Here is an 18,982-nt window from a genome sequence, read left to right on the forward strand (position 1 = left end):
GCCAGTGCTGCGCATGCTCGGCCACCATGCAGGCTCGGCGTCGGGCCACCCCCTGGTGCTGCCCCCGCGCGGGACCACGCCGGGCCGCCGCGCCGCGGCCTCGCCCGCGCACGCGCGCCTGCGCGCCTCCGCCAGCCGCCGCTAGCTTCACCCGCGCGCTCCAGCCTGCCAGCTCCCGCGCCGCCCGCGCCTGCACTGCCCGCGCGCCCGCGCCTGCGCCCGCACCACCCGAGTCACGTGGAGGAGAGAGAGAGGGGCAGCCGGGGTGAAGATGAGGATGGAAGCCAGAGAGAGAAACGCCGACAGTGGGGAAAAAGAAAGCGCCAGAGAGAAGAGAAACAGAGGAGAAGGAGAAATGGAATTCTCCCAAGGACTTGTGCGCAAATTTAGAAAATTGCAGGGACCTCTTGGTAAAGTAAAATTTCTCATTAATCTAAAACCCTAATGAAGAAATGCCCAAAACGAAAGTTGGAGAGTTTTTCAAACTCTACAACGTTGCTTTAGGGCTCAAATTCAAAAACTCAAAACTTATATCTTTACACGTGAAATTTTGAACAAAGGTTGGATTTGAATTACTTTTTTCCTAAAGAGTGTAATTTCATAACATTTAGGACCTAAATGCAAGCATTTATGACACGTCATGATGACGGGATAGACACGTCATAATGATTGGATAGACATGTCATGATGACTTGCACCTTTTTACACTTTAGCCCTGAGTAACTTTGAAAGTTACTTTTGTAATTCAACTATTTGCATAAAAAGACTTGTACTTTTATAAAATTACATAAACTCCCTTATTTTCACAACTTTACCCAAATTTCTACACAATTCAACTCATACATTTCAAATGAAACTTTTGGATAAATATATATTTTTTACAGGGGATAAAGTAAGAAAAACATGTTTGCGAAACCACCCTTCACTTATTTTGAAGTTAGCCCCTATCCAATTACATTTTGCAAAAACAACCCTAGTTTTTCCATAATTACAAAAATACCATTTTTACTTGCACTTTAAATTTTCAAAAGCTTCACATAAACATACACAAGCTTTACACTAACAAGCACATACTTCACACTAACAAATTATGTGCCTAGCTTACAGGTACTTGAACTGTCACAAAGACCACGACGAATTTATCAAGTTCCGGCATAAAGACTGAATTCATGAGATACATGAAATATGCCGGTGCGTTAGTAAGCCCAAATGACATATGTGGTCGAGAAAGCTGTTTGTGGAATATCACAAGGCTTGATTTTGATCTGGTGATAATCAGAGCGTAAGTCAATCTTGGAAAAGACCTTAGCTCCAGCTAACTGATCGAATAAGATATCAATGCAGGGAAGTGGGTACTTGTTTTTGATAGTAACCGTATTGAGTGGTCGATAGTCAACACATAACCTTAGGCTATTGTCCTTTTTCTTAACAAAGAGAGCAGGACAACCCCAAGGTGAAGCACTTGGGCGTATGAAACCTTTATCAAGAAGATCTTGAAGTTCGATTTTTAGTTCAGCCAATTCATTTGGAGGCATACGATATGGCCTCTTTGAAATAGGAGCAGTGCCAGGTTGAAGTTCAATGATAAACTCGATGTCTCTATCTGGTGGCATTCCAGGCAAGTCATCTGGAAAGACATCGGGATACTCACAGACTACGGGTATATCTTTTACTTTGATATCTGTGATGGCATACGTGCAAGAGTGTAGACACTCCTGCTGAGGCAGATAGAGGGTAATGGCTCCTTGATGTGGTGAATTAATTTTAATAACTCGGGAAGAGATATCTAACAGTACTGTATGTTCAGTCATCCAATTTGTCCCAAGTATAACGTCAGTACCCTCTAAGTTTAGCAACACCAAATCAGTTTTAATCACTTGGCTGCCTAACCGAATTGGCACACTTTTAACCATTTGGTTAGAGGTAATCTTTCCTCCAAGGGTAGAAATCATATATGATCCCTGGGTAGGACAAAGATCAAGTCCTATTCGGGTACCACAGTTGTCACTAATAAAACTATGAGTTGCTCCTGAATCAAATAATGTAATAACTGGTTGGTGATGGATAGAGAATGTACCCAACATGATGGGGGCTCCATCCGGAAGTTCTGCAAGAATGGTGAAGTTAATTCGCCCTTGCCGGACTTGCATCATCGGCCTCTTGCTCTTGTTTGGGTTACCTTGATTGGAGCTCTACCCTTGGTTAGGTTTCTTGGGCCGCGGACAATCTCTGATAAAATGATCCGTACTCTCGCAATTGAAACGGCGATAATTGCTGCCTTTCTGTGGGACTTGCTGCACATTTGGCCTTGGGCCAAATTGCTACAGTTGTTGCGGAGGTACTGGAGGTCTATACCTTCCTTTTTGTTGAGGCGGCCTGAAAACTAGTCTGCCAAACGGGGCACTCCGCTGTGGCGCTCTGATTTGTGTGTTAAGAACAACCCGATACCTCGGTGATTGAGCACTCGAGGGTCCAGTAGGAGTCTTTCTCTTCTTCTCAGCATGATGTGCCATGATACAATCCTCCTGGGTTAAGACCATATTAACCAACTCGCTGAAATTATTAGCCCTAATAAGATTCAGGTGCTCCTTGAGCTTGATATTAAGGCCACGACGAAAACGATCTTATTTCTTGGTGTCATTGTCTGCATGATAACCTGCATACTGGCACAGATGATTAAAAGTCTGTGCATACTGCAATATTGTGTTAGAACCTTGGGTAAGTGCCAAGAACTCGTTCAACTTTCGCTCCAGCAATATTTCGGGAATATAATGTGCCCTGAAGGCAGTCCGAAATTCATCCCAGGAGATGACATGTCCCGCAGGCTGCATGGCGTAGAAATTATCCCACCATATATGAGCAGCACCGCGAAGTTGCTGGGCAGCAAAAGAAGCTTTACTCGAATCCGCACAAGGTATAGTCAAGAGGGTGAACTTCGATTCGATGATATGAAGCCAGGCATCAGCGTCCAAAGGTTCTTCAGCCTTACTGAAAAATGAAGGTTGGGTGCTGAGAAAGTCCTGATAGCTGGCCACTGGAGGACTGAGGTCGTGACGACCTCCTCGGGACTGTTGACGTTGCTGGTTCTGCTGTGCTTGTACCAGCAGATTGAGGAGTTCAGTTTGCTGCGCCATCACCTCGGCTAGGTTGGGAGGTGGCGGTGGCGGTTGTTGAGAACCACAAGCTTGTTCTCCATATCAATGATGGTATTGCGCTGAGTGATTATATGATCACTCTCGTTGATCTGATCTTCTCGATGAAGGATGGTCTCATCCCGTGCTGCGATGATTTCATCCTTCTGAGTCACCAAGGCTCGAAGCTGGTCAACTTGAGTAACTTGTCTATCAGCCTCCCTATAGTGACTTCACGCAGTATTGATCAACTGACCCATCTCGCGGCGTAGTAACAATTGATAGTGATACTGCACCTTCATAAACCGCATAGTACCCCGAAGTGCTTCCTTAGTGGATCCTTCTAACCTGTGACCTTCCGGGACTATCCTGAGGTTCCAGTCTGGATCATTGGGATCTGTGGTAGAAAATATACCGATTGGCTGTCCTGCAACTTCTCTCGGATGTTGATTACAGAAACGATAAATGGCTTCCAATGCTGCTCCTTCGATAGTGTCAACTATTCGATAGCCCATCACGTCAACTTCAATGGGCTGCCATTGAGGACAAAAAGGATGTTGAGGAATGGTCATTCTAACTCGAGCTCGATGAACGCCTTCTTCCTGATACTCTACTGCATCATACTGAGGAGGCTCGGTATAGAGAAACGTTCTCAGTGATTCCCAGAGAAGTTGAGGAAATCCCTCCCAGTGTAGGGCATTTGTATGGAGATGCCCGGCCGGATCCCAAAAGACGTTAGGAGGGGCTGCCATCTGCAACAAGAATGCAAATGGTGAGATTTTTTTACCTTGCTGATAAATCACAAGATAAATGGAACAAGATAATCAATTCTGACAACAGCAAAGACTGGAAATCAGATGGATGTCTAAGGTACCTAAGATACTCAACTTAGAACTACCATAAGAATCCTATCAACCCATTCTAAAGATAAACAACACACTATTCATCCTTAACAAAATTAAACATACATTGCATTCTTTTGTTTGATAATGTATTATGCATGCACGTACTATACGTTCTCTCAACCAAAAACAACTGCCGAATATGTTCGGACTTACGCGGTTAATTTCGGTGGCAAAACACATACGACACTCCCTAGTAACTAGTCGATAAATCCTACTCGTCCTAACCTATTAATCATGGTTAGTGTACCTGCAGAAAACCACAATATATATCCAATGAACCTTTCATGCCAGCATGTCATGAAAGCGTCCCCAATCATTACTGTTCACTATAGAAATAGCATTTGTACCATTACCGCCGTACAGACAATGTTAGCGTACGTTATCAAAACAACGTATTCACGGAGGTACCGCAACATGCGGGGGTATGAACAGCGATCGCCATACCCTGCGCCGAACCATATACTCCCAATATAATCAACCGAAGTTGATATATTGGCAGCATCTCAAGTAGGTCACTGCTTGAGAAACAGCGTTCGATTCGCATCACCGACGGGAAGGCTAACTCCCCAGTTAGCTGAGGATCCTTACCTCCTTACCTCACCATCGAAGGTGTCGTTACAGAAAGTAAAGTTGGGTTGTGCATGAATTTAAGTTTTGACATAAAAGTAATGCTGGTGGTTAGAGTTATATACATATATACTATAGCCATCTCTAAGTCCCTTAGTTATCACCCTAGGGCTTTACGTACTAAGCACAAGCCTTAACGAATCCAACGTAGTTTTGCAATATACTTGGTTACTCAGATTTTATACTAAAAGTATTTTTAAGGTATTTCATATCTCCAGTGTACACTTGTTAGCTCTGATACCAGCTGTGGTAGAACCAACCTGAATTACACCGGCTCAAGTACGCGAGTCCACTCCTGCACGCTCCAACGTGCTTCAAACGGTATAATCCCTTGGCCTGTCGGGTAACATCCCGATAAACCACCGAATGCAGAATCAAACAAGGTACCTCGCACGAAGACGAGTCCAGAGATACAAGAACCATCACATTTTTACATCACAAGCAAGTATATTACATGAGAGTTCAAAAGTGACATCAGTTTCCAACTGATGATAATTATTACAAAACAGTCTTAAGTTTTCAAGTCAGGCAGCGGAGTTTTAAAACACGGGCCCTGTACACGTCGTCAGTTAGGATATCATGCTAGCCCTGGCATGATATCACTCGGAGAGGTTTGCGTTGGCCAGGGACGGGTCCCACTCCACGGACCAACCATCAGGCAGAGGGTAGGGCCACGGTACAGGCAGAGCTGAGTCGTCAGGGGGATTACCTGAACAAAAAGTTACAAGGCAAGACTGAGTATTCTAATACTCAGCAAGGCTTACCCGTTCATGGTATACATAGCCATGTAAATAGACTCATGAAGGCTTTTCAGGTTTTGGGTAGAGTTTTCAGCTAAAAAGCAACAAAGAGTAGGTCCTTAATTTCAACTTTTAGCTTTCAAATTCTATGTGATTATCCATTCTAGATAAGCACCTATAGCTATTCAAGCATGGTAGAATCTTTGGTCAAACATCATCTTTGATAACCATATAATTGCTCTTGTTACTCTATGTGGTAAAGGGATCAAGCAGTCTCAATCTCCGCGAGAAACGGACGATTCCTGAATCGAATTTCAGCCTTGCGAGGGTAAACCTAACTCACACGCTTGGAACATCCAAAGATTGTTCCGAAGCAACCGTTTGCCTTTCATTCCGACTCGTGGATCAGATCCACCACAAGCGACTGCAGGACCATACGCACATCCAATATGTGCAGGATGTATGTCTGTAGCGTGACTACATGATCATACTCCTGGTTGCTCTGCAACACATATTCCTACACGTCGAAACGAGTAACAGGAAGAACCAAAATATGAGTGGTGGGAGGTATGTCCACTCCTCGGGCCGATTGGTTACTAGGCTTACCGCTTACCATATTTCGCGGTATGTGGCTAGTACTTTCAAACGCTTAACCACCGCTACCACACACTGTGACCTTATCAAAATTCAACAACACAGACGGGGTATCACCTCAACCATGATACCTCACATAATTCCCGTCCGTCATCCTTATAGTGATTACAGGAATGTAAACATTACAACTCCTATATCGCGCGAGTGACAGGAAATCACCCGACTTCTACCGGTCCTATTAGCAGAGCAGCTATTCGGACTCAAGTGCTAGTATCCAATACATTGGTTCCTAAGAAAATGTGACTAGGGTATCTCATACAATTCCTAAGAACGTAATGCAAAGATAGATATAAATAATATATGTTGCAGTGTAAATAAAGTAGGGGTTATGTCCGGGGCTTGCCTTCTTGCGTAGGGTTGGGGGCAGAAGTGTTAAAGTTTTCCGAACTTTGGTTCGGAGCTTCAGTTAGACCTTCGACGGCGCTCTCGGGGTCTTCAAAAACTTTTACGGCTTGATCCGAGATCAGTTCGTAGTCACCGTCGGCGAGAGTAGTCGAGTCTACATGATATGCAGAGATGTAAATTAAGAGATGCATACTCTTTTATTTTATTTCACAATAAAGTTGCAATCCAAGAAAGCATAATTTCTTTATTGAACATATCTTTTATTTTCCTATTGGGCAGTCATTTATCGAGTACTCCTCATTTTATGTAGTTACATGAAGTAACAGGGTTGATTACCTTAACCCTTGAGCTAAAGGCATTAGGTAACAGGTTGGGTTAGCTTAAAACATTTAGACTAATTATAACTACTAACTTCATTTATTTGCTCAACTAATTATGGATACTAACTCTAGGTTATTACTTAACTATTGATTTACTTAATCTAAATAAAGTATAATCTATAACATATTTTATTTGTTTTAGTGATTTTACACCAAATCCTAGGGTGAGGATTTAGTGACAAATTATATTACTCAAGAAGAGTAACACAAAAATATTTTGATGATTTTTAAACATTTAAACCATAGATATTAAGTATACAAGGTTAACTATGCATTATTCATAATTAAATCCTGCATTAAGAAAATATTATATAAATAGTAGGTTAATTATTTTTCCTAAGTACTACATAATAACACAAGATTAATGCAATTGGTTTCATGTTTTTATCATTTTTCTATCATTTACTATGCATTTCCTAATTCTACAACTAACTAAACTTAGTATTTAAATTAGAGCACAAAATATACAGAAACTGAAATTCATCCCTTAAAGAAAGTTGTAGATCTTTAAAAGAGGATTCCAACAAATTTTAGTTGGCATTTTTATGATTTTTCCTTGATTTGATATGGATTTTCAAAGTGGATAGCATAAATTACATCAGGAAGTCCTTAGAGCACTATTCCTATGAGTCACAGGCCTTGCAGAAACCCCCCTGGACTTTTATATCTTCTAACCCGAGGTCCTCAGCCTTGGTCAGAGAGGGGAACTCAAGTTTGACCGATCTGTTCCGGCGACGGCGATCGCGGGCGGCGAGGGTGGAAGGGTGGAGAAGCACGACCACGTCAAGGCACACCTGTGGGTGACTGGAATCGGGTCGGGGCGAGCTGTGGCGGTGACTTGACGGAGACAGTGCGGCCGGCGACGGGGAAGAACGATGGCAAGGGTGCTCCGGTGGTCGGGAGGGGCGGAAAAGTAGTTGAGGAGCTTCAGGGCGAGGTGAGGATGCTCGGGGTGGAGACAATTGAGGTCGGGGAGGGCCGGAGGCAAGTGTCCCACGGTGAACAGAAGGCGGCGGCGGTGGAGATCGTCGGGGGCTCGTCGGGAAGGTGATGTAGTGCTCTAGGGGACCAACTGATGGGTCAGGGAGCTTCGTGAGGTTGATGTGGTGCTGGCTGAGGAGTTGTAGTGGCGTGGGAAGGCTCGGAGCGAGCTACCCACGATGAGCAGGAGGCGGCGGCGGACGGTGATCGTCGGTGAGGGTGCCTCGGTTGAAATTGGGAGATGGCCGGGGGCTAGGGAGCACAAGTGGAGGTCGGGAAAGCTTGCGGAGGAGCTAGCGGGGCGATGGGTGGCTGATGGTTGCTGTCCACGGTGACCCGTGGTTCACCGGAGAGAAAGAGTGGCGGCGGGAGCAATTGGAGCTTGGAGCTTGCACGGTGAAGGGGAAAGAAGTGCAAATAATGTCTCTATGTCCTCCTGGTCGGATTAAGCAGAAGAAGAGAGAAGAGGAGGTAAGTGTGGGCTCAGATCGCAGTGGCGATGATGTGGCGGCCGGCGGGCGGCTCGGGGAGGTCGTGGCGCGCGCATGGCAGGACAGCGAGGAGGGAAAAGAGGTCACGGGCATGGAGAGGACGATGCGTGGGAGGAAGGGAAGCAGGAGGTGGACGACGGCGGCCTGCACAGCGGCGGCCGGAGGGAGAGCGGCACCGGCGACAGAGCAGAAGAAGCAGAGGAGCAGAGGACAGAGAGGGTTCAGAGGAAGAAGAAGAGAGGGAGGAGGTCCGGAGGACCAGTTTGTGAAAACCAAAAACTTTAGGGACCCCACAGTAAAGAAAGATTTCCCACTGATCTAAAGGTTTTCTAAGAAAAAACCCAAAATAAAAGTTGTAGAGTTTTTCAAGCTCTACAAAATTGCTTTAGGGCTTAAGTTTAAAAACTCAAAGTTTGCAGCTTTATATGATAGGTTTTGAATAAAGGTGAAATTTGGATTACCTTTGTCCTTACCAAAGTGAATTTGATCAAATTTTAAACACATTTGCAAAAGTTCATGGAAAGTCATGATGACTTGTACTCTTACATGTTAGCCCTCAAGTAAACATGAAAGTTACTTTTACACATCAACTATTTTGCATAAAAGACCCTATGGCTTTTGTTTTATTTACGCTTGGGTCCCTGTTTTTACTTAAAGGCTTAATTCCTTAGATTTTAATCTACCTTTTTACACTTTCTTTCTTATGGTAATATAAATTTAACACTTTGTATTATATTTCTCCTAGGTTTTAATGCTATCTTCCACTTCATCCAATTTACATTCAAGAACCTATATTTTATAGAAATTACAGATATACCCCTAGTCTTTTGTACTACCCACATATATCATAGCAAGCATACCTATTTCACACTAGAGTCTAGTGTCTATATTTCTAATTACTTGAATGTCACACAGATGGTTGTGGAGAATGAGCTAAATCGAATTGCTTCGGAAGAGCATCTCACTTCCTTCGACCATTCATCCTTCATGGCCTTCTTGAGAAAAGCTTTGTTGGGAGAAGAAGGGAGTGCCGTAGGTATCCTCTCACAAAGGTAATTTGAGGTGTGTCTAAGGAATTCATAAGGGCCATCCCCGAATGGGGAAGAGAACTTCGAAGGTTGAATTTCTTCTTTCTTTGTTGTTCGTGGTTCAGGAGAGGGCTCAATAGACCTTATTTTTATTGGACCTTGTTTGATGTGCTATTTTGCTAAAGTTATTTGTTCATACTGTTCTACTGATATTTTAGGGTTGTAACTTTTACAGTGGAGTAACCTTGATGCATAAATGCTATGGACAAAGTTTGGAACGTTTTACTTATGTCTAACTTGCTCATATATTTTTAGTTATGAAAAACTACATTAAATCAAATTAACTAGTTCTGGTGCTTAGAAAAAATAAGGAATTTTAACCAAAGAATATCTTTGAGTAGATTAGCATGTTGGAAAAGTTTGAGACATAGAAACATTGTGGAACTGCCTATAAAAATAAATATTGGTTAATGTAGATGTAATAAATATTGATTAATGTAGATGTATCTTGACTTATTTTGTATGCTCTATATCTTACACACTAAAACCTGAAAAAATTACTGTAGACTCACCATAAGTTTAGGAGTACACAGTAAAATGCTGAGCACCAGTTTTTGCATGGTTTGTTCTGTATAAATGAATCTTGATCCTAGCAGAAGTTGTTTAGTGTATTTTTCATGATTAATCTGCTGAACGAAAATGGCTGGAAATTTTTAAGTGAGTTTGTACTTAAGTAATGTACACTGCATAAAAATCTCAACACCAGAAACTATCTCTACGAGTTATTTTGTTTTAATCCATGCTTACTCTTAAAAAATGGCCATTTATGAAATGACAAAACGCCTCACTTACTTAATGAAGTTAGTTAATCTAGATACTACTCGATAAATGATTGCCCAAGGAAAAGAAAATGAAGTGCTTTACAACTTAACTTGGGTTTTATTGAACTGCAACTTTATAGTGAAATAGTTATTTATCTTGTACCATTAAAACAACTCATACATATGCATTCATATAGAATCGATAATTCTCGTCGACAGAACCTACGAGTTGGTGCCGGAGCCCGAGAGTGAGCAGCGCGAAGCTCGGATCAATCTAACTGAAGTCATCAAAGACTCGAACCAAAATTCAGAAGAGCCCAAGGCTAGCTTTGCTCAGGAAGGCAAGCCCCGCAGCATGACCCCTATATTTTCTAAACTTATGCAACTTTTAGTTATATATGGTATTGTGCATTAAGTTTCTCGGATTTGTTTGAAACCCTAGATGCATGATCCTAGGTACCTATGATATGAACACTAACCTGTGTCGTCGCTAGATTGCCATGCTAATAGGACTCCAGTAAAAGTCGAGTGATTTCTTATCACTCGCGAGATATAGGAGTTGCTTGTTTCACTTATGTTGGAATCATAAGATCGATGGACAAGGCAATGTTATAATATTTCTGTTGATGATTGAGGCCCCGTCAGTTTAGCAAAAGTCTTAAGGTCGTGGTGTGTGGTAGTGGTGGTTAAGTTTTTGAACGTACTAACCACATGCCGAGACTATGGTAATTGGTAAGCTTAAGTACCTGATTGAACCAGTACGTAGACGTACCTCCCACTGTCTTGACGCCGTTCCCATGGGCACATGGTGAGTACAAGAGTAGCCACGGCCCAGCGCCGTACCGTAGTTCGTGGACCTTTGTCCTCGAGGACGGTGGCCCTGTTCCATGAAACGGGAATAAAGGCGAAAAGTTACACGTGTGACTCTATGAGTAACCACGTGATGTGTGTTTAGATTTCCCTTGCAAGGTTAAGAAATTCAATTCGAATCGTCCATTTCTCATGGCCATTTAGACTGCTTAACCCTTTTACCACATAGAGTAAGAAGAGGAATAATAATGATGATTAATCTGGTTGGAGGCTCAATTAATTATTTCCACCATGCGTGATTTGGATAGTTGCTTACCTAGAATGGTTAATCAACTAGAACTTGATGCTAAAACATGGAAGCAAGGACACACTCTTAGATGTTTTTTGGCAAAAACAACCTCTCAGCCAAAAGTCTTGCATGTCTAGGAGTCGGCTAAGTATATACCACTAGTCGGGTAAGCCTTGCTGAGTATTAGTATACTCAGCCTTGCTTGTGGTTTTATTTTCAGGTGAGACCTTTGAGGATATGTTGCTAGTTTGACTTGGCCATGTACTCTTCCTTCTGGTTGGTCGGTGGAATAGAATGCATCCCTAGCCAACGATGATAACGCTGAATGATGTCATGTACGGGCGTCATCGTGATATCTTGTATCATCGTTTATTTTCTATTGCACTATTAAGCTCTAAAAGATTTTGTTTATGAATGAATTCGAACTTGGTTTGTAATAATAATTTATGTTGAACTGTGTGATGTAAAATTTGTGGATTGTTGTAATCTCTGAGCTCACCTTCATGTAGGTTGTATGTATGCATTGTTTCGATCAAAATTCCACTAGTTGCATCAGGATGTTACCCGACAGACTATCGTTTTACTCCGTTTTAAGTGCGCGTTAGCCCGAATTCCCTCTATGGTGATGGTTAGCGCACTTAAGCCGGATTAATTTGGGCGGTTCTGCCACAGCAGGCGCTGGATGCGACGTGACGATCGACGGCATGCGGTGAAGGTCAAGCGAAAGGTTCATGCCGATGGACCAAGGACGGTGAAAGATGGACGCGAGAGAGAGGAACCCGAGAAGTCCGAGCGGAGTCATGGGTGATCCACATGGTGCATGCAAGAGCAACAGTAGATGGATGAGATGAAGACAGCGTCGGTCAAGTCCAAAGGAAGGCGATAGCAAGTTCAACTAGGATGCCCGTGCGCGGGAGTGCGAAAGACTTAGAAGGCGTTGTGGCACTTGGTGGAGTCTGGACACGCGTCAACACCGAGGATATCACATGGCCACCACGTGTAGATGGACGGTTTGGGTGCTTTTGATCTCAAAACTACCATGTAGGCAGGTTTCGCGGTTTGGGCCTCAAAACCGGAGGTGCGTCCGGTGCATCCAGATGGCATGGAGGGCACATGGCTCATCGCGAAGCTTGCATCGAGGCGAAGCAAAATCTTGAATGCGGCGTGTCTGTCCAATGCTTTGATAAAATCTTGGATGATTTTACCCCTAAGGGGTATTTGGGTGGTGTGTTCATGTAAGGGTGTTTTTGGACATTTTTCAGGCATATATATATATAGATATATTGTGGATGGGCTGTTGGGACAGTCGTCTCTTGGGTGGAGGTCCTCTGGTTTGGTTGTCAGGGGGATTTTTGTGGCAGAACCGCTCAAATTATTCTGGCTCAAGTGCGCTATTGATCGCCGTACAACCGTAATCAGACCAACGCACTTCAAACGGAACAATCCTTTGGTCTGTCGGGTCTCTGCCCGATACAACCACGGTTCAGCAGGATCGAAGCAGGTTTACCTCGCACGAAGGCGAGTTCACATCACAGAAAAGCTCATCAACTTTTAATTTACAGCCATACATACATTATTACAAACTGAGTTTAAAGATAAGTAAACTTATACAAAATCATGTTCAACTGACAAGCATAACAGCTTGTCCAACTCACAGCGGAAGAAAAAGTTTGACGCGACTACACACGTCGCGAAGGCGGACACCAAGCTTAGCCCAGGGCTTGGTGTCACTCCGGAGGGTCAGAGCTGGCCGGGGACGGGTCCCACTCCACGGACCAGCCAAACGGAACGGACGTTGGCCACACAAGGTTGTCCGTGGGATTCTCGTAGGTTATACCTGAAACAGACATTGGCAAGGCTGAGTATTCTAATACTCAGCAAGCCTTACCCGGGATTGGGTATACTCTAGCCCGTAGCTAGACTCATGATGGCATTGTAAAGGCTCTGGGTTTGTTTTCAGCTGAAAAGCAACAAAGAGTATGAACTATTTTCAAGTTTTAGCTTTCATCTTCTAGTTGAGTATTTGTTCTAGATTAGCAACTACACTAAGCAAGCAAGGTAGTGATTATCATCCATCAAGTTTATTCATCATTAGTTCCACTTCTTACTCAATGTGGTAAAAGGGATAAGCAATCTCAATCCTCGTGAGAGGCGAACGATTTGAATCGAATTTAACCTTGCAAGGTAAACCTAGCACACACGCTTGGAACACCAACGGGGTATTCGGAAGCAACCGTTTACCTTTCATTCCGACTTGTGGACAGGCCACCACAAGCGACTTGCAGGACCGTACGCACATCACTCGTGCAGGACATACATCTGTAGCGCGACTACAAAACCTGTATTCCTGTCTGCCATGCAGAACGTACTCCCACAGGTCGGTGCATGTGAATATAACATAAAGATCGAGTGGTGGAAGTATATCCGCTTACCGGGCCGATCGGTTACTAGGCTTGCCGCTTTACCATTTTTCACGGCATGTGGCTAGTACTGTTCAAACGCTTAGCCACCAGTACCACACATATCGACCTTATCAACTCTTATCAAAACAGACAGGGTAAAACCTCCGGTCATGATACCACACATGACCCTGTCCATCATCCTTATAGTGGTTGCAGAAATATAAACATGCAACTCCTATATCGCGCGAGTGACAGGAAATCACCCGACTTCTACCGGTCCTATTAGCGGAGCATCTATCCGATATGGACTCAGGAGCATCACATTGAATTCCTAGGATTCATGCATCTAGGGTTTCACTTCAATTCCTAGACTTAATGCAAGATATAATATAGATAGATAAAGATTACAGTGTAAATAAAATAGTGGGATATGTCCGGGGCTTGCCTTCTTGAGTGGGGTTGGGGGCAGGAGTGTCAGACGCTTCCGAACTGGGGTTCGGAGCTTCAGTCAGTTCCTCGATGACTTGTGCTGGGTCTTCAGGGAAGCCTTGGTCTTGTCCTAAGACCAGTTCGTAGTCCCCGTCGTCGAGTGTCGTTGATTCTATATAAGATGCAATAAATTAAATAAGGTGAAATTTAAATTTAAAATTTCACATTTCTAATGTTATAACTCACACAATTAACACACAAGAATTCATAAAAACATTGCTGATTTTGTTGCAAATAAGTATTAAACATTTAAATTTGAATTTGAAATGAACCAAAACAAATTCAAAACTTTAAATAAAGGATCATAGGTTTTGGAAACTTGATTATACATTAACATCAAATAATATCACATTGGAGAGTGACACTAGATTTTAATTAGAAAAGGTTATACAATAAGTTTAGTTAATATTTCAAATTTGAAAGTTCAAACTAAAAGAAGTTAAGTTTAAATCAAATTTGGGTTTGAAACTTGCACAAAGCTACCTGGAGTTTATAAAATATTTATGCCAAATATCATGATTAACCAAGCATGAAATGTTAAGATTAAGCATATACTACTCCTTAACCTTAAGTTTAAATTAAAGGCAAAAGTATTTAGTTTCATATCACACTTTATAAACAAAAATTATAGAGTTTGAAATCTAGTTTCTATCAAAACTAGTTTTGTCATTTTTGGATTTTTCTGTGAATTGTTATGATTTTAGCAAGACAGAACATGCACTCACATGAAATGACAAAAACTCTTGCACACAGGTCCTTAATAGAACTATTCCTCTGAGTCTTACAGTTTGCAAATAGCCCCCTGGGCTTTTGCTCCTTCTAACCCGAGCTCCCTGCCGGTCCAACACAGGGGGTGGCGAGATTTGACCGGCACGCACGGTTGACGGCGATCACCGGCGGTGGAATCAAAGGGGAGGGGAAGCATCAACGACCCTTCACGCACCTGAGGACACTTGGAATTGAAGAAAGGGCGACTGGCAGTGGCAAATCGGTGGAGGCAGGCGGCTGGCGACGAAGGTGAAAGGTGGGAGCAAAGGTCCAGTGGTCGGAGGTGGTAGGGATTAGGTCAGGGAGCTTCACTGGAGCACGGACGAGCCGGCTGTAGGGTCCTAAGGGCGCGAAGGTGACTGAGATGGCCGGCCCACGGTGGGCAGAAGGCGGTGGCGGGCGGCGCTGATCGAGGTAGCTTCTCGGCCGGGATCGAGGGGCGGCTAGGGGCTGGGAAGCACCGGTGGGTACTGGGGAAACTTCCAGAGGGCTCAGTGCGGGCGGTGGTGGCTTGGATGTGGCGGCCCACGGTCACCCGAAGCTCACCGGAGAAATGGGTTGGGCGGCGGAGGTGGAAGGAGCTCGGCACAAGCTGGGCAAGCAAACTTTCGGGGCAAATGAAACGAGGGGAAGCTACTGGTGCTATTGAGCCGACGAGAGGGAGGGATAAGGCAAGCTTGCGGAGGAATTGCGGCGGCGGCAGGAGCTCCGGCATGCGGTGCTGGCAGCCAGTAGGAGACGTGGCGCTCAAGCGGAACACCAGCACAAGGGGGCTAGAACGGTGAGAAGATGGGACGGCAACGCGTGGCAAGGGGGGCACAGGAGGTGGCTGGCGGTGGCCGGAATCAAGGTACTGTGCCGGCGGCAGGGAACTCAGAAACAGAGCAGGGGAGCAGAGGCGCCAGGAGGAAGAAAGGGGGAGGAATGCAGCTGAGGACTGATTTGCAAAAATAGAGAAAAGTAGGGACCTCACTGAAAAGGACTTGCAACTTTTAAACCAGTGCTCAAATGAAGATGGTCCAAAAAGCAAAAGTGCATGGTTTTTCAAACTCTACAACTTCTCTTTAAGGTTCATCTACATTTGAGCAATAGTTTCGGAGATAAAATAAACTTGGTAATAAATTCACATTTTATGTAAGTCCTATGGATAAAAATACTTTTACATATATACCCAAGGGTAATTTCACATATTATTGCAATTTAACCACAGATAACACTTTTGCAAAACAACCCTCTTACTTTTAAACCTTTCCCTCTTTATCCACCCATTTTGCATAAAAGAACTTCTAGTTAAAATTAATTATGTACACATCACTTTTTCCATAGCCTTGCACCTATTAAACACACATTTTGTCATACTTTAGACCTGAAAACATATCAAAAATCTAAGGTGTGACTAAGCTAATTACCTGAGTGTCACAGCCTTCCCCCCTAAAAAGAATCTCGTCCCGAGATTCCGGAACAGGATAGAATGGAATGATCAAGCTCAGAAGTTGGCTCGGAAGAAGTCAGGAAAATTATGTTGGAGATAAGATTCAGTTTCCCATGTTGCTTCTTCTTCCGTGTGATGGTTCCATTGAATTTTGTACATTTTGATGGTTTCTCTTCTTGTACTTCTCTCTTCAATGTCTAGGATTCTGATGGGTTGCTCGGTATAGGTCAAATCTGGTTCGACTTCGATAGCTTGGGCATCAATGATTTCGGTTGGGATCTTAACACACTTTCTGAGTTGGGATACATGAAAGATGTTATGGATGGCCGCTAATTGAGGAGGAAGTTGGAGACGATAAGCTATAGGTCCACAGATTTCAAGGATCTCAAAGGATCCGATGTATCGAGGAGCAAGTTTCCCTTTTACACCGAATCTTTGAACACCTCGGATAGGAGATACTCGAAGATATACGAAGTCTCCGACTTGAAACTGCAATGGTCTTCTTCGTATATCCGCGTAGCTTTTCTGTCGAGATTGGGCGGCCTTTAGATTGTTTTGGATAAGCCTGACTTTATCCTCTGCTTCCATAACTAGATCAGGTCCAAAAATTTTACGTTCGCCAGTTTGTGACCAACTCAAAGGAGTTCGGCATCGGCGACCGTACAATGCTTCAAATGGGGCCATCTTAATACTTGTCTGATAGCTATTATTATAAGAGAATTCCGCTAGTGACAAGTATTTATCCCAATTTTTGTCAAATTGAAGTATGCAAGCTCTAAGCATATCTTCCAGAATTTGGTTTACTCGTTCAGTTTGCCCATCTGTCTGAGGATGATAGGCAGAGCTTCGAATTAATTTAGTCCCAAGAGCATCATGAAGCTGCTCCCAGAACCTAGCAACAAATTGTGCTCCACGATCAGAAATGATCGTTTTAGGCACTCCATGAATATGAACAATTTGATCTAAATAGATCTCGGCATACTTCTTGGCAATATACGTAGTATGCACGGGAAGGAAATGTGCAGTCTTGGTTAATCGATCAACGATTACCCAAATAGAGTCATGTCTCCGAGAAGTGTTAGGCAGGCCAACAATAAAGTCCATACTGATATCCTCCCACTTCCACGAGAGAGTGGGTAGAGGTTGAAGGATGCCAGCAGTCTTCAGATGACTGGCTTTGACTCTTTGGCAGATATCACATTCCGACACATATTTGGCAATTTCCCGTCTCATATGAGTCCACCAAAAATTCTATTTCAGATCCTGATACATTTTTGTACTACCAGGATGTATAGAGAATTTAGACAGGTGGGCCTCGTCCATTATTTGCTTACGGAGTTTATGGACTTTAGGTACAACAATACGTTCATTGAACCATAAAACTCCTTCAGGATCCACTCGGAAGCATTTATACTTCCCTTCTCCTTGCGTTATCTTCTGTTTAATGATTCTGACCCCTTTATTACGCTGTTGTGCTAGAATAATATTACCTCTGAGTGTGGCTTCAACCGAAAGATGGTTCAAGTCACCTTGGGGAATGATCTCCAAATTGAGTTTTCTCATTTCCCAACAAAGAGTTTCGTTGAAAGCTTCAACAGATAGGCAGGAGCAGTGTGCCTTGCGACTGAGGGCATCGGCAACAACATTAGCTTTGCCAGGATGATAATGTACTTCTAAATCATAATCTTTAATTAGTTCTAGCCAGCGTCTTTGCCTCATATTCAGATCTGCCTGGGTAAAGATATATTTGAGGCTTTTATGATCAGTATAAATATGACATTTCGTACCCATCAGATGGTGTCTCCAGATCTTTAGGGCATGAATTACGGCTGCAAGTTCAAGATCATGGGTGGGGTAATTCTATTCATGAGCCCTAAGTGCTCGTGATGCATATGCAATTACTCGGTTGTCTTGCATAAGTACACAACCAAATCCAGTTCCCGATGCATCACAATAGATGTCAAAAGGTTTTGAGACATCTGGTTGAGCTAAGACTGGAGCAGTTGTAAGGTGATCTTTGAGAATATGAAATGCGTCTTCGCATCTTTGATCCCAGGAGAATTTCACACCCTTTTTTAGTAGTTCGGTCATAGGTTTGGCTATTCGGGAAAAGTCAGGAATGAAACGACGATAATAGCCAGCGAGACCGAGAAAACTACGAATCTGATGGACTGATATTGGAGGCTGCCAATCCATCACTTCTTGTACTTTACTGGGATCTACGGATATTTCCTCTCCAGAAATGGTGTGACCCAGAAACTTTACTGTATCTAACCAAAACTCACATTTGGAGAATTTGGCATACAGGCGATGGTCTCTTAACCGTTGTAGGATGACATGAAGATGTTGGGCATGATCTTCTAAGTTTTTGGAGTAGATCAAGATGTCATCAATAAAAACTACAACAAATTTGTCGAGTTCTTGCATGAAGACAGAGTTCATAAAGTACATGAAATATGCTGGAGCATTGGTGAGACCAAACGACATAACCAGATACTCATATAGACCATATCTGGTAGAGAAAGCTGTTTTGGGAATATCGCTGGGCCGAATCTTGATTTGATGATAGCCGGAACGAAGATCTATTTTAGAAAATACCTTGGCTCCGGCTAATTGATCAAAGAGGATATCAATGCGGGGTAAGGGATACTTATTTTTGATAGTCACCGTATTGAGAGGACGATAATCC

The sequence above is a fragment of the Panicum hallii genome, chromosome 7, assembly GCF_002211085.1.
Source record: "Panicum hallii strain FIL2 chromosome 7, PHallii_v3.1, whole genome shotgun sequence".
Classification (NCBI taxonomy): domain Eukaryota; kingdom Viridiplantae; phylum Streptophyta; class Magnoliopsida; order Poales; family Poaceae; genus Panicum; species Panicum hallii.